Source organism: Oryza glaberrima, chromosome 12 (genome assembly GCF_000147395.1).
Source record: "Oryza glaberrima chromosome 12, OglaRS2, whole genome shotgun sequence".
Lineage (NCBI taxonomy): Eukaryota > Viridiplantae > Streptophyta > Magnoliopsida > Poales > Poaceae > Oryza > Oryza glaberrima.
This window is the reverse complement of record NC_068337.1, coordinates 22724932-22738812: the sequence shown is the minus strand read 5'-3', so window position 1 is coordinate 22738812 and position 13881 is coordinate 22724932.

Genomic DNA, 13881 nt, shown 5'->3' with positions numbered 1-13881 from the left:
AATTAGCTATTAAATTAACTATATACTCCCTCCGGGCTAATAATACTTGTCGTTTTAGATAAGGGTGAAGTCAAACTTTAGAATCTTTGATTATGAATCATTTTTAAAATATTTGTCTTTCATATATGGTGACTACATGTATAGATTAGTCTTAAAAAGTACATTAATTTAATCATATATTTATTAACAATTTTATACATATTATAATGGAATATAATGGTCAAAGTTGTTTTTTTGGAGACCGTGCTCTTATCCAAAATGACAAGTATTATCAAACTGGAGGGAGTATGATTTAAAATTAGTAGCTGGCTATAGTATTAAACTCTTATGCTAATGGCTTGATACTGAAGGAACAAAAGGAGTAGTAATAATACCTTTTGAGGGTTTGGGTGACTGAAGTTACCACAACAGACAGCATCACAGGCTCACAGCACAATGGGATAAATCGTGAAGGTTAAGCTATTTAGCTTTCTTGTTATGAAGCAAGATGATGATGACGACGACGACAACGTGGAGGCGAGGACCACTTTGGCTTTGGTAGACCCAAAAAAAAAACACTATATGAATGATATCATGTAACAAAAATGGACGCGATCCAGCTTTGCTGGGTGCTCGTCGATCGATGACGGATCGTCCAAAGCACAGACAGGAAAGTGGCTTTTTGGCCCACGCAACACTACATGCATGACTCCGAAAGGAAAATAAAAAGTCCAATTTGAATCCCTTAAATATAGGTTGAATCTAATTATCACTTCATCCGTTTCACTTCCCACATTCATATTGATATTAATATCTATCTAGACTCATTAATATTAATATGAATATGGGAAATGCTAGAATGACTTATATTGTGAAACGGATGAAGTATCTCTCAACGGTAAAATTGAGTATAATGTATCCTCCAACTGTTAAAACCATGCAACATGACTCCCATGACAGTATTGACGGTGGTATTCGCTGATGTGGCAGCCTAGTCATCACAACAAAATTAATAAAATAAAATAGGGCCTACGTGCCATCCTCTCCTCCCTACGCAGATCAAGTATGCCAAAAGATCGAAGCCCATCCAGCCCATTGGGCTGGAATATATATCTCTATAGGCCCAACAAGCTACAACCTTCGGCCCACAAACAACGTCCATTTCCAGAAGAGCACCGTGTTCTAAAAAATTTCTAAGCATACAATAATCTCAACCGTTTCATTTAGGTATATAAAAAATATGTATAATATAAAATAGGAAAAAGTACGAAGTATCCCCCGAACCACAAAACCAGACATATTACATCTCGATCTATTGATACCGGATGAATTACCCCCCCCCCCCGACTCAATCCTAAGAGGTTTTTCTCCTACGTGGCATACATGTGTCGCTGACGTGGAAATTCAATCAGCAAAAAAATAAAAGAAAATATAGGGCCCACCTGTCATTATCTCTCTTCCTCCTCCCCCTTCTCTCTCTCAGGCGTGTGTCGACGGGCAGTGGGCGGCGGCAGCGGCGCGCGGACGGGCGGTCGGCGTGCGGGGGGCGACGGCGGAGCGCGGGAATGGCACGGCGGGTGACGGGCGGCGCCGAGGAGGGCAGTGGAGGATGCGGCCTACGTCGTCATCGTCGTCCCTCTCTCTCTCTCGGCTCAGGCAAGCGGCGGGCGACGAGTCCTTCCCGTGGAGGGCGCGGCGGACGCGGTGGGGAGGGCGAGACGGGCGGCGGGCGGCGCCGAGGACATTGGAGACGACGGTCGTCTCTCTCTCTCTCTAGTGCCGTCGGGAGAGCCGAGCAAGGAGAAGGGCGGCGGATACTGACCGGCGGCCTCCAAAGAGGGGCGGATGAGGTTGGAGGTTGAAGACGACGACTGCGATCTCGGGCGCGGTGGCGGCGATGGCGGTGGCCACGGCCATGTCGACTCGCTGCCGTGCACGCCAACCTCCCGACGGCCCGAGAGAGAGGGGTGAGAGAGAGAGACCAACGGCCCCAGGTTGAAGACGACGACGAGGAGCTCGGGCGCGGTAGCCGTCGGGGGCTCGGAGCGGAAGGGCGGAGATGACCTCCGCCTCCACCCTCGCCACTTCGCCATACTCCGCTGCGACAGGGAGGGGGGGCACGGCAACACGGGGGCAGCGGGGCGGCGCGGCAGCAGGGGGGCACGGGCGCCATCACGCCTGCCGCCCGCCTCTCCACCACGCCCGCCGCGCCTCCGCCACGCTGTCACACCCTGAAGTTCTTTCCCAAGCCTAAATTGGAGTTTTAAATGGTCTCAAGAAAATACCAGTGTAAAGCAAGAGTAAACCTTAATAAATTAATGCAAATAATAATCGGAATTGGCATGTGGAATTTTTCTTGAGTTCTACATGTCGAAATACGCTAACAAGATTTTTAGTGGAATTTTCAGAGCCCTCGAAATAATTAAAATTGAGCACAAGCAATATTTAATCCCAGGAAAATCCTTTTTTCCTTTTTCTTTCGTTTTCTTTTCTCCTTTTCCTTTGAATGGGCCGCCGGCCCATTCTTCTTTTTCTCCTCCTCCTCCCGCTGGGCCGGCCGAAGGCCGACGCCCAGCTAAGCCGCACGAGCCGGTCGCCTGCCTCCTCTCACCCGGGGACGCCGATAGGTAGGGCCCACCTGTCGGGCCCGTCTCCCACCTCGCGCCCGCAACCACCGCCGCGCCCACGTCCCCGCCTCCTCCGGGCCACGTCGGCCACGCCCGCGCATGCGCCGCTCCTCCCGCACCCACTCCCCCTCCCTCTCGCCCGCGCCCGCGCCCGAGATGGCCGGGATTCGAAATTCGAATCCCGCCTCTCTCTCCACCTCCACCTCCTCCACGTCGGCCGGCGAAATGGGGCCACCCCGGGCCGTTCCCGACCTCTCCACCCCTATAAAATCTACCCCCGCATCCTCCTCCTCACTTTTCCTTTTGCCGCCGGTCTCTCCCGAGCTCTCCATCGCTCCCGCGCCGTGCACCCATCTGCCGCCGCCGCTCTTGCTGCTCCGACCGCCGCTAGCCGCCGCTAGACTCGCCGCTGCGCCGCGCCGTCGCCGTCGTCGGGTTCGCAAGATCAAGGGCCACGCCGTCCGCCCCTCCTCCATCGAGGTCCGTCGCCGGAGCCCGCATCCCCTTGCACTCCGATGAGCACCACCTCCACCGCCGCCTTCGGCCATGGTTTCCGATCGCCGTGGTTCATCTCCCTCCTCCTAATCTCTCTCTTTTCCTCTCTTAGGGCATCCCGGAGCTCGTCCGCCCGCCGCCGTTGTCCTCTCGTGGCTCGCCGTCGCCGTTCGCCGTCGTCCTCCTCCGCGCCGGCCACTCTCGGTGAGGCATCCCTCCCCCTCTATTCCCCTCCCTCTCCCTCCTAGCCGCGCCGGGTCGAGCCGCCGCCCCGGTCGTGCGCCGCCGCCTTTGCGCCGCCGACTCCCGCCTCCAGTTGCCATCACCGGCGACGCGCGCGCTGCTGCCCTTGCCATGGCCGGCCGGCCGGCTTTGTGCCGAGCCGAGCCGAGCCAGGCCCCCGCCGCACCGTCCGATCGGCCCCGGGCCGATCCGGGCCGTCGATTCCGTGGACCGGCGGTGGACCACCCGCGTGGTCCCGGTCCACGGTAGACCGGCCACCCCGTGCGCCACCGACATGCGGGCCCCGCCTGTCGACACCGCCCCCCCTTTTTTGATGACGTCAGCCCTGGGATTTATTGCGAATAAATGGTTTAAGGGCTTTTTGTTATAGTAATAAACACAGTGAATCTTCTAAAATTCATAAATAATTCATCCGTGCTCCGTTTAAGCCTGTTCAAGTCTCAGTAAATCAAAAAAAATGTGTAGAATCCATTAAAACCTGAGGTGTGGTGTGCTTGGTTAGAGGGGGTTATGCGAAGGATCCTGTCACGGCCTCTTTCCGGTATGTCATGGTGGCATGTCGGCGCACGGAAACGTGTTGTGGGGCTGTGTCTTGTGGGTACAGTTGTACACCTCTGATCAGAGTAAAACTATTTGAATAGCCGTGCCCGCGGTTATGGGCTGTCAACCAGATTCACCGTGATTAGTCTCACCCTAGTTTAGTTTAATGAAATTGGATAGTTTAGGTGGATGGTTGGGCCTGTTGCAACGTGGGTTAGCATTGGACAGTGGATGATTAATATTGATTAATTATTACAACTGTTTACTTCTTTCAACTTCTGTTTATAAATGCTCGCTTTATGCAAATGAACCACTCTAGCAGTCCTTTGGTAATTCCCTGCATCATATCCCTATTCCGGGATGACGTGCTGAGTACAGTGGGTAGTACTCAGTCTTGCTCTATTTTTTCCCCAACCCCAGAGTATGAGTATGTGTCCGATGGTGGTTTATCCGAGGAGTAGGCTTCGTCCGTGCCGTCGAGGATGCCTGTGGAGTGGTGTTCCCGCTGCAGATCAAGTCAAGGCTTAGCTCTAGTTATCTTTTGTTTTTCCGCTGCATTTATGTAAGACTTTTATGGTGTTTGTAAGACGTGGATCTGAATGTCAACATTGTCGTTTGTGTACCCCGGCCGGTCCTGGACGGGGATTTTAATGCACATTCTGCTTGGAATTCTATTCGGAAATTTCTGGGCGTGACACACGCCCGCCGCACTCGCCACTAGCTGCACCCCCGCCACGCCCGCCACCCGCCCCGCTCGCCGTCCGCCGCACCCGCCGCGCCGGCCGCGCGCCCATCGCTGGCCACCAACTCATCGCTCCCAACGACATCTGAGATAGTGACAGAGAGAGATTGAGAGAAGAGGGGAAGAGAGATGTGTGAGAGTATGACAGGTGGACCCCACCTTTTTAAAAAAAATTGCTTGACTGGATTGCTACGCAGACGCCACGTAGGACGATACCGCTTTGGATTGGGTTGAGGGGGGTTATTCGTCCGGTATAGATAGTTCAGGGTATAAAATATCTGGTTTTGTGGTTTAGGGGGGTAATTCATACTGTCGTCATAGTTCGGGGGGTAATTCGTACTTTTTCCTATAAAATATGCTCACAATATATTATATATATCGGTGCTAATAAGAGTTTAGTCGGTAAAAATTATTACATATAGTTTTTCCTCTAGAAGCAACTGATGATAAATGATAATATATCAGTGCAGTGCACAAAGCTTTTGGCTAATTAATACTCCCTCCGTCCATACTCGTAAAAGAAGTTATTTTGGACAGCGACAAGGTCTCCAAAACACAACTTTGACTTCTTATTTCTATAAAAATATATATTGAAAAATGATATATGTATACTTTTATGAAAGTATTTTTCAAGACAAATCTATTTATATATTTTTTACATTTTCAAACTCAACAACTTGAGAGTTATTAATGATTTATATTTCTAAGATTTGACTTAAACATTGTCCTAAACGATTTTCTTTACGAGTACAGAGGGAGTAGTTAATTTTCCGAATCCCTGGTAAGATTGAATTTAATTAGGAGGAGAATCAGCATTATTCTAGAGAACTGCTGCTAGCAGAATATCTTGGCCGTCCGTTCGCCGAGGGTTGATCCGATCCGTCCAAAGCTACGCGCTGACTCGTACGTGCATGGGAGGATCGACGAAGCTTCTTGCTAAGGTTTACTATTATTAGAGAGAGAATCATCTAATCAATCACTAATTAAGCACAGATATTACAGAGCTAGCACAGAGTGAAAATAGCCGGCCTAGCCAATTATATATTTTCTTGTATAATTAATCAATCAATTGATTAATTAGCCTGTGTCACTGCGTGTGATTGGTACTGCAAACATGACACGTATTAGGCCAGAGCAGGCGATCGATCCATCGACAGCAATTAGCAAATTAAGCCGGCAGATCGATGAGATCGATCTCTCGTGTCATCTCTGTCTTGATCATGTGCATGCCTGGCCGGCCGTGTGCATAACTGCATATGCAATATAGCTCGAGAATATCTGATCAATCAGCGGAATCCGCTACCGAATTAATCGATCGATTTGATTAATCAGATGCTTGATTAATTAATTCCCCTCGTCCCAAAATCAGAACCGTTGATAATTATATTTACTCTCCTGTTAAAAAATAAAATGACACGTATTATGGCTTTTTACATATGGGTGTGCCAACGTTTATACTTTGACCGTCGTTTTTTCTATAATATATATTAATTATCAACAAGTACAAATTTAACATATGATGAAAACATTTGTATATATATGAATTTCATGAGACTACATGCGTGGCATTAAACTCATGTTTTTAGTTCAATTATTAGCTAGGTAAAGTTTTGAAATGTTGGATTTTCCTTGGGAAAAAGAAAGAGGTTTGATTTGAGATTTGTTGCGGACAAACACTACTAGAAAAACACTTTTCTCAAGCGGCCCAAACATATTTTCGTAGACGGACAAGCCATCCACCTGCACCTCAACGCCTGCGAAAATCAACTATTTTCGCAGGCGTACAACAGATCCGCCTGCGAAAATAGCTCCGAACGCTAAAAAAAAAAGGGAAGCCACCCATTCCCCATCCAGCCCATTCAATTCATCCGGTTCATCCAAAAATCACCGAATCAATTCATCCATTTCATCCAAAATCACCGAATCAATTCTAGCAAAGAAAGCAAATAAAAACAATCAAAAAATCACGGCCGCCGCCTAGCCATCGTCCGCCGCCGCTGCACGTCCGCGCCGGCCGCCACACGGTCGCGGCCTGCCCCCTCCGGCCAGATCTGGGAGGGAGGGGCGGCCGGAAGCCGCCGCCGCCGTGGCCGCGCCGCCTCGACCCCCCTTGCCGCCACCGCTCGCCGCCGTGCTCCCCCCGCCCCCCTTCGGCCAGATTTGGGAGGGAGGGGCCGGGAGCCGCCGGCCACTGCTCTCCCCCCGCCCCTCTCTGGCCAGATCTAGGAGGGAGGGGCTGGGAGCCGCGCCACCGCCGCCGCCGGGAGAGGAGGAGAGGTGGGGAGGGGAGAGGAGGAGAGGTGAGGGGAGGGGAAAGGCCGGCCTTGGGGAGAGGAGGAGAGGTGAGGGGAGGGGATGAGAGGTGAGGGGAGAGGCCGGCCGTGAGGGGTGAGTTGTGGACATCAAATTTCTCCCTGATTTATTTTTTTGGAGGCGGTCATTTGGCTTTAAGTGTCATGTTTGCCTGCGAAAATAAGATCCCACTTTGGGAAAAATGCCTTTTCTAATAGTGAAATTTCGTTTCATCCATTTCTAAACTCCTTTTCAAGTCTTATCGACATTTAACATTGCGTTGAATACTCGTTCTTCATGTTCCACGCAATATTGAATGTAATCATCTATTTTAGCAATTGCAGAGAGATGTGTCCTAGTATACATAATCTCTTTATAGTCACCTTATGTTCTCTGTCACCGATATCAATTTTAAGGCTGGTTTTATAACATATGCAAGACTTGGATGATGGACCTCATCCACGGTGAAACAAATTAAAATGAGCTTTTGTCGCCGAGGCTCAACAAGGAGGCCGCACCAAGCTCAAGTGAAGCCTCCTTGTTAAGAGAAAAATATAACAAATTAACAAATTATAAGTCCAGTTTATATTATTTAGTGATGAAAATTAATTATGTTTTACATATATATCGTGGGTCGCTATTTATAGTCGGAATAAAATTTAAACGCTAAAAAACTTGTTACATTTTTCGATGACGAAAGTACATGCCATACAATCTGGCCAGCACCATATATGGATTACTCCCTCCGTTTACTAAAATGATTTACATTGTGAAACGGAGAGAGTAGTTGCTATAGGTACATTGTTTCTTCGGTTCCTCACTCACAGTCACCGTGCGTGTACATACAGGGGAGATGTACGTGACCGTCGTCCTTAATTAGCACCGTATCATATGTACCTAATGTCCTAGAAAATGATTTTCGCAGGTGATTAAATTTAAATGTAGAGAGAGAGCTAGAGAGGCCGTTGGAGGCGGCAAGGACACGGTACAATATATAGTACTACCTTCATATTTTAATGTATGACGCCGTTAACTTTTTGTTAAACGTTTGACCATTTGTCTTATTCAAAAAATTTATGTAATTATCATTTATTTATTATGACTTGATTCGCCATCAAATGTTCTTTAAGCATGACATAAATATTTTCATATTTACACAAAAGTTTTGAATAAAACAAATGGTCAAATGTTGGTCGAAAAGTCAACGGCGTCATACGTATTAGTTAAAATACGGAGGGAGTACATCCCCACACGGTCATATATATGTGAGACTCATCAAGAACGAATTAAGCAAATTAAGCACCACAAACCATTAATTCACCACCCTAGCTTAATCAGCTAGTTAATGCCAGCACACTGATAGATCAAGCACACAGTTTTGGTCTAGAGAGAGAGAGGCCATGCTAGGTAATGTAGCTTTAATTTGGACTACACCCTGATGAGAGATGTAAACTAATTCACCTAACCTAACTAAAAGCTGGGCCAGTGATCATCCCTGCTGCATGATGCATCACATGGCCATTGCCAAAACTGAACTGAATTAACAACAAATGCGTGCATGCATTTGCATTGCATTCTAGCTAGACTCCGTTCGTTTCAAAATATAACCACAAACCGATTCCCATCATTTCAACTATTCTAAAGCCAATTAGATACTTAAAAAAATCTCTAATTTAACCAATTTAAATTTCAAAAAAATATATAACCATAGTTTTAAAAATAAAAATTCTTATATTTTCAAACATAAGTTGTACTACCTCCATCTAAAATATAACAATTTTCGACTCTATATCTGGATAAAGATGTATACGTTCACTGGTTCACATACATAGGCTGTGTTTAGATCCAAAGTTTGGATCCAAACTTCAGTCCTTTTCCATCACATCAACATGTTATACACACACAACTTTTCAGTCACATCATATCCAATTTCAACCAAAATCCAAACTTTACGCCGAACTAAACACAGCCATAGTTAAAATTTGCTATATTCTAAAAGATGCATGAGCTAACTAGAATAACATAGTACTAGTACATTTTTTTCAGCAGCAGCAAACAGCAACAGTGAGGAGAGAGAAAAGGTTGAGATCTAGAGAGAGAGAGTGAGAGAGATGTAGAGAGAGAAAGCTAGAGAGATGCGAGAGGAGGAGGATCGATCCGGCACATCACGTGGTGGTTTATTCCGTGCATGCCAGCCCAAAACCATGCATGCATGCGCGTGATAATCAATCAAACTAACTCCCCCCTTAACCACCTTTAATTTTAGATCTCTCTCTCTCTCTCTCATCACTCATCTTTGTCTCTTTAACTAATTTATTATCAATTAATTTTATTTCGATTTTTTTTCAACTAGCAATGGATCGATGTGTACATGCAGCTGCTAGCTACTACTCCAGCTAGTTGCTGCCGTTGATTGCTCTGATGGATCTCTGAAAGATACTCCTACTGAACACACACACACAAGAGGGGCCTGGTTTTGGGTGTAGCTAATTGATGGCCTCACATGGGCACTGTCTGCTTGCATGCTCTGCTCTGCTCTCACTCAAAGTGTTGGTTTTAATTAATTAGTGCTAGTAGTAGTTCTCTTCCTACTTAAGGTTTTGATCATCACTTAAGGTATTTTGAGATGTTCTCAAAATGATCATTATCTAACATGTATCTCTTTATTTATTTGCACAAAGAGTAAATGAGTATTATTGAATGCGATGTATGTATAACCAACCAAGATTAATTCCTATCAGTATAACTACATGCAATATTTAAAACTTGATATATATATATATATATATATATATATATATATATATATATATATATAATCCACGGGGTGCGAAGCAACGTAGTGCCTTAACCGATGAAAACTAATCACAAAATATTGAATGTTTAGTTGTTTTTGGTTTTTACGCTCTTTGTTTAGGTGATGATCAAAATAAGAGGGAAAAATAAGATGGAGACGAAGTATGTTTCTATGTTGAGGAAGAAGAAGATGCCAATATTTCATTTTCTTATTATGGGATATGTTTGCATTGGGGACAGCTAGCCAAGACCTACACGCGCGCTGGCTCATATGTATGAACATTAGTACACATAAAGTATTAATTATATATTTTTTTATTTCCTTCTCTCATCAGCACGATTGATCGATCGGTCGTTGGGCTTTGCACCTTAATGTGATGGTCAAACCTGTGATAGAATATTAGCCACTAAACGTGCTACGCAGTGCTATGTTTGCTTACAGTGGCTATTAGTCTAATCACAATATAATATAAATTGTGTGGGGTTAATACTATATAGCCCAGGGTTTTCGTCCTGTATAGTAGGTTGTATTATAAATTAAGCCTTGCAGGTTATTCATCTATTTTTCTTTATTTCTAGACTTGTTCTGATATACTCTCTCCCTCCGTACTCGTAAAGGAAGTCGTTTAGGACAGCAACACGGTCTCCAAAACACAACTTTAACTTCTTGTTTCTATAAAAAAATATTTATTGAAAAGTGATATATGTATACTTTTATGAAAGTATTTTTCAAGACAAATATATTCATATAATTTTTACATTTTTAAACTCAATAATTTGAGAGTTATTCATGATTTATATTCCCCATGTTTGAATTAAATATTGTCCTAAACGACTTCTTTTGTGAGTATGGAGGGAGTATATACATTGTGTGTAATTTCGTACATAAATGCAGATTTGAAAATTTGGAATTTATTAGGACCACTTTTGGTAGCACGTCTAGACAAGGGAGATGGCAACATGGATCCGCTCTTCGTCAACATATATGGAGGATTGTGTCTGGAGACTGGCTGGACAACCTCTAATTAAGCTACTCTCTCCGGGTTAATAATACTTGTTATTTTGGATAAGGGCACGGTCTAAAAAAACAACTTTGACTATTATTTTTCATTATAATATGTATAAAATTATTAGAAAATATATGATCTTATTAAAGTACTTTTTAAGACTAATCTATACATGTAGTCACCATATTTGAAAGACAAATATTTTAAAAATGATTCATAATCAAAGATTCTAAAGTTTGACTTCACCCTTATCAAAATGACAAGTATTATTAGCCCGGAGGGAGTAAGTTCCACCAATGGCCTCTAGCCCGCAATTTTAGTTACTATAGTTGTTTAGTTAGATCTAAGATATGACTCATTTGTAGGAATTAAGTTTGTATTGGTCCCACATGTCATCTACTCTCTTATTTCCTATGTTTTAATTCTCTCGCGCTCTTTTCCCATCACTCTATTCGATCTCTCTCTTTGCACTAGAATATAGCCAACAAAACATTATAAGTGTACTCAAGAAACTTGAGTTACGACAACGGGCAGGGCAGTAGCAAGAATGGTGTTACATAGGGTCTGTTTGATAGAGCTCCAATTTCTAAATTTAGCTTTAAGAGTTGAGTTTGGAGTGGAGTTATGTGGAGCTGCTTAAACCTAGCTCCACATCTCTAGTTCGTTTTGTGAGAGCGCCTATCCAACTCTGCTCCCATTTTAGGTGGAGCTAAAACTGTTTGGCTAGACTCTAGATCCAAGAAAGGTGATTTGTGCTAAACAGGCCCCAAAGACTACACACATACTCCTTTCGTAAAAAAAAAAACCAATCTTAGGTTTGAACCTAGACGTCCAGGTTCAAACCTAGGATTGGGTTTTTTTTGACGAAGGGAGTAGACCCCTAAGCTATAAATAGTCCTTACTGAATGATATCAACGGCTCTACTCACTAACTCTATACATTATAACACAATTTAGGAAGTGTATGGGCTTGTTTGGCAGAGCTCGAGCTCTAGCTTCATCTATCTTGGAGTTAGAGACTAATCAAATGGTTTCAACCCCACCCAAAAAGGGAGTGGAGCTGGCTGAAGTGCACTCTCACAAAATAAACTAGAGAGGTGTAGTGAGGTTTATGCTGCTCCAAAACTTCACTGCAGATCCAACTCTTGAACTTAAATTTCAAAGTTGAAAGTTGAGTAAAGTGCAGGGCTATCCCTAATTAAACTTGTGCATGTATGTCATATATATCCCTGAACTCTCAAAGTGTATTTTTGGGTCTCTAAACTTGCATTAGGTGTCATTTAGTTTCAAACAGGCTCCAACCTGCTTTGTATGTTGACGTGGCATGCCTTGGTGATGCCTATGTATCAGTGGAAACCCACATGCCAGTCGCATATAGAAAAAAATACAAACATATTTTTTCTCCTCCCGATTTTTAATTTATTTTTTCAAAACTGAAAACTTTTTTTCTCATCTCTCTCCTCTCTTTTAAAATTTTATTTTTTCTACATGGTTGGCATGTGTATCCCAATGACATGCAGGTGTCACTATGGCATGCCACGTCAGCTCATAGAGCAGGTTAGAGTCCGTTTGGATCTATATGACACTCATGACAAGTTTGAAAACCTAAAAAATGCATTTTGAAAGTTTAAGTATCTAGATGACACAGTTGTACGAGTTTAAGGACTGGCCGTATACTTCACTCTTAAAAGTTAAAGCCTTACCAAAACAACTATATAATGAAGATATAGGAGAGCAATACTGTTGGTTTATGGCTACATATTCATTGTAATGTGTGATTATGATGAAAGAAAGAAAATATCTACCCATCCAAAGGCTTAAAACTCAACAAAAGTTCTAAAGACTTGATTTGTGCCTAATCATTCAACACCTAAAAATAGACAGTTACTTGAAATATATATAAATAGAGTAATAGCTATTGTCAATTACCACTGTTTGGAACTAACATACTCAAAATAGTTGTTTGTGAGAGATCATGTACTCTGCATGGTAGCAGATGCATATTCCCATATCCCAGGGCCATGTTTGGTTCCATGGGCTAATTATTAGCCCCACCTTTAGCCCTGAATTACTCCCAAGAATCCAAATAGATGGACTAATTTGAGGCTAAAGTGAATTAGCCCCCCTCAAAACATTAGCCCCTTCAAGGGGTGCTAATAATGGGGCTAATTTTCTTTAGAGACCATAAAAAAGTAGCCCTATCTCCCCCCCTCTCTCTCTCATCTCTCTTTACTCTCTCTCTGTCTTTTAACACTGAATTAGCCTATGGATCTAAACATATCACTCTAGGCTAATGTTTCGCCTACCAATTCAAGACTAAACATTACTCCCTTCATTTTATAATATAAGGCACAACCATTTTTTTGATGTTCTATAATATAAGAAATGCATGAATGTAGTCAATTAACTATGGCCCCTTTTCCATTAAATTATTACTCCCTCCATTCCAAATTGATATACATATTTTATAGGTACACCAAGACCAAGAAAAGCTAATAACTCTCTCATGTTATATTTACTCTAGCAACATACTCAATGCATGCACCATCCCCAATATTTCCTAGCCAATAACAAATCAAGATATTGCATGTGGGTTATTAATACTTGTGTGCATGGATGCATGCATCAATGTCAATTTACTCCAATGCACAAATAACGAATAGACTCTAATAAATGAACACAAATATGCAGACAATTTAGGAATAACCTCAAAAAAACTATATGTAGATCAATTTGGAATGGAGGGAGTACTTTTTTAAATCCTCTACTCTCATCTTCTCTAATTCTATTGGATGCATGCATTGCATTTATTAGGATGATCCAAAATACAAGATGATAATAATTATTTCTTGGTCTTTGGGTTAGGAGTGGTTATGCCTTATATTTTGGAATGGAGGGAGTAGCTCTCAAAACTAGCCCTGGGCTAATATTGCAAACAGGGCCCAAGTCATGTATTATAGGCTATGTTCAAACAAAACTACTTGTTAGTACATCATTAACTAAGTATTAGCTAAAATAGACTTAAAAAGTATATTAATATTTTTTAAAAAACAATTTTCTCAAAAAAAACTTTAAAAATAATCACCGTTTAGCAACCTATAAAACATGTTCGCGAAAAATAAGAGAGTAGAAAATGAGAACTTAAACTGCGGAACACACTT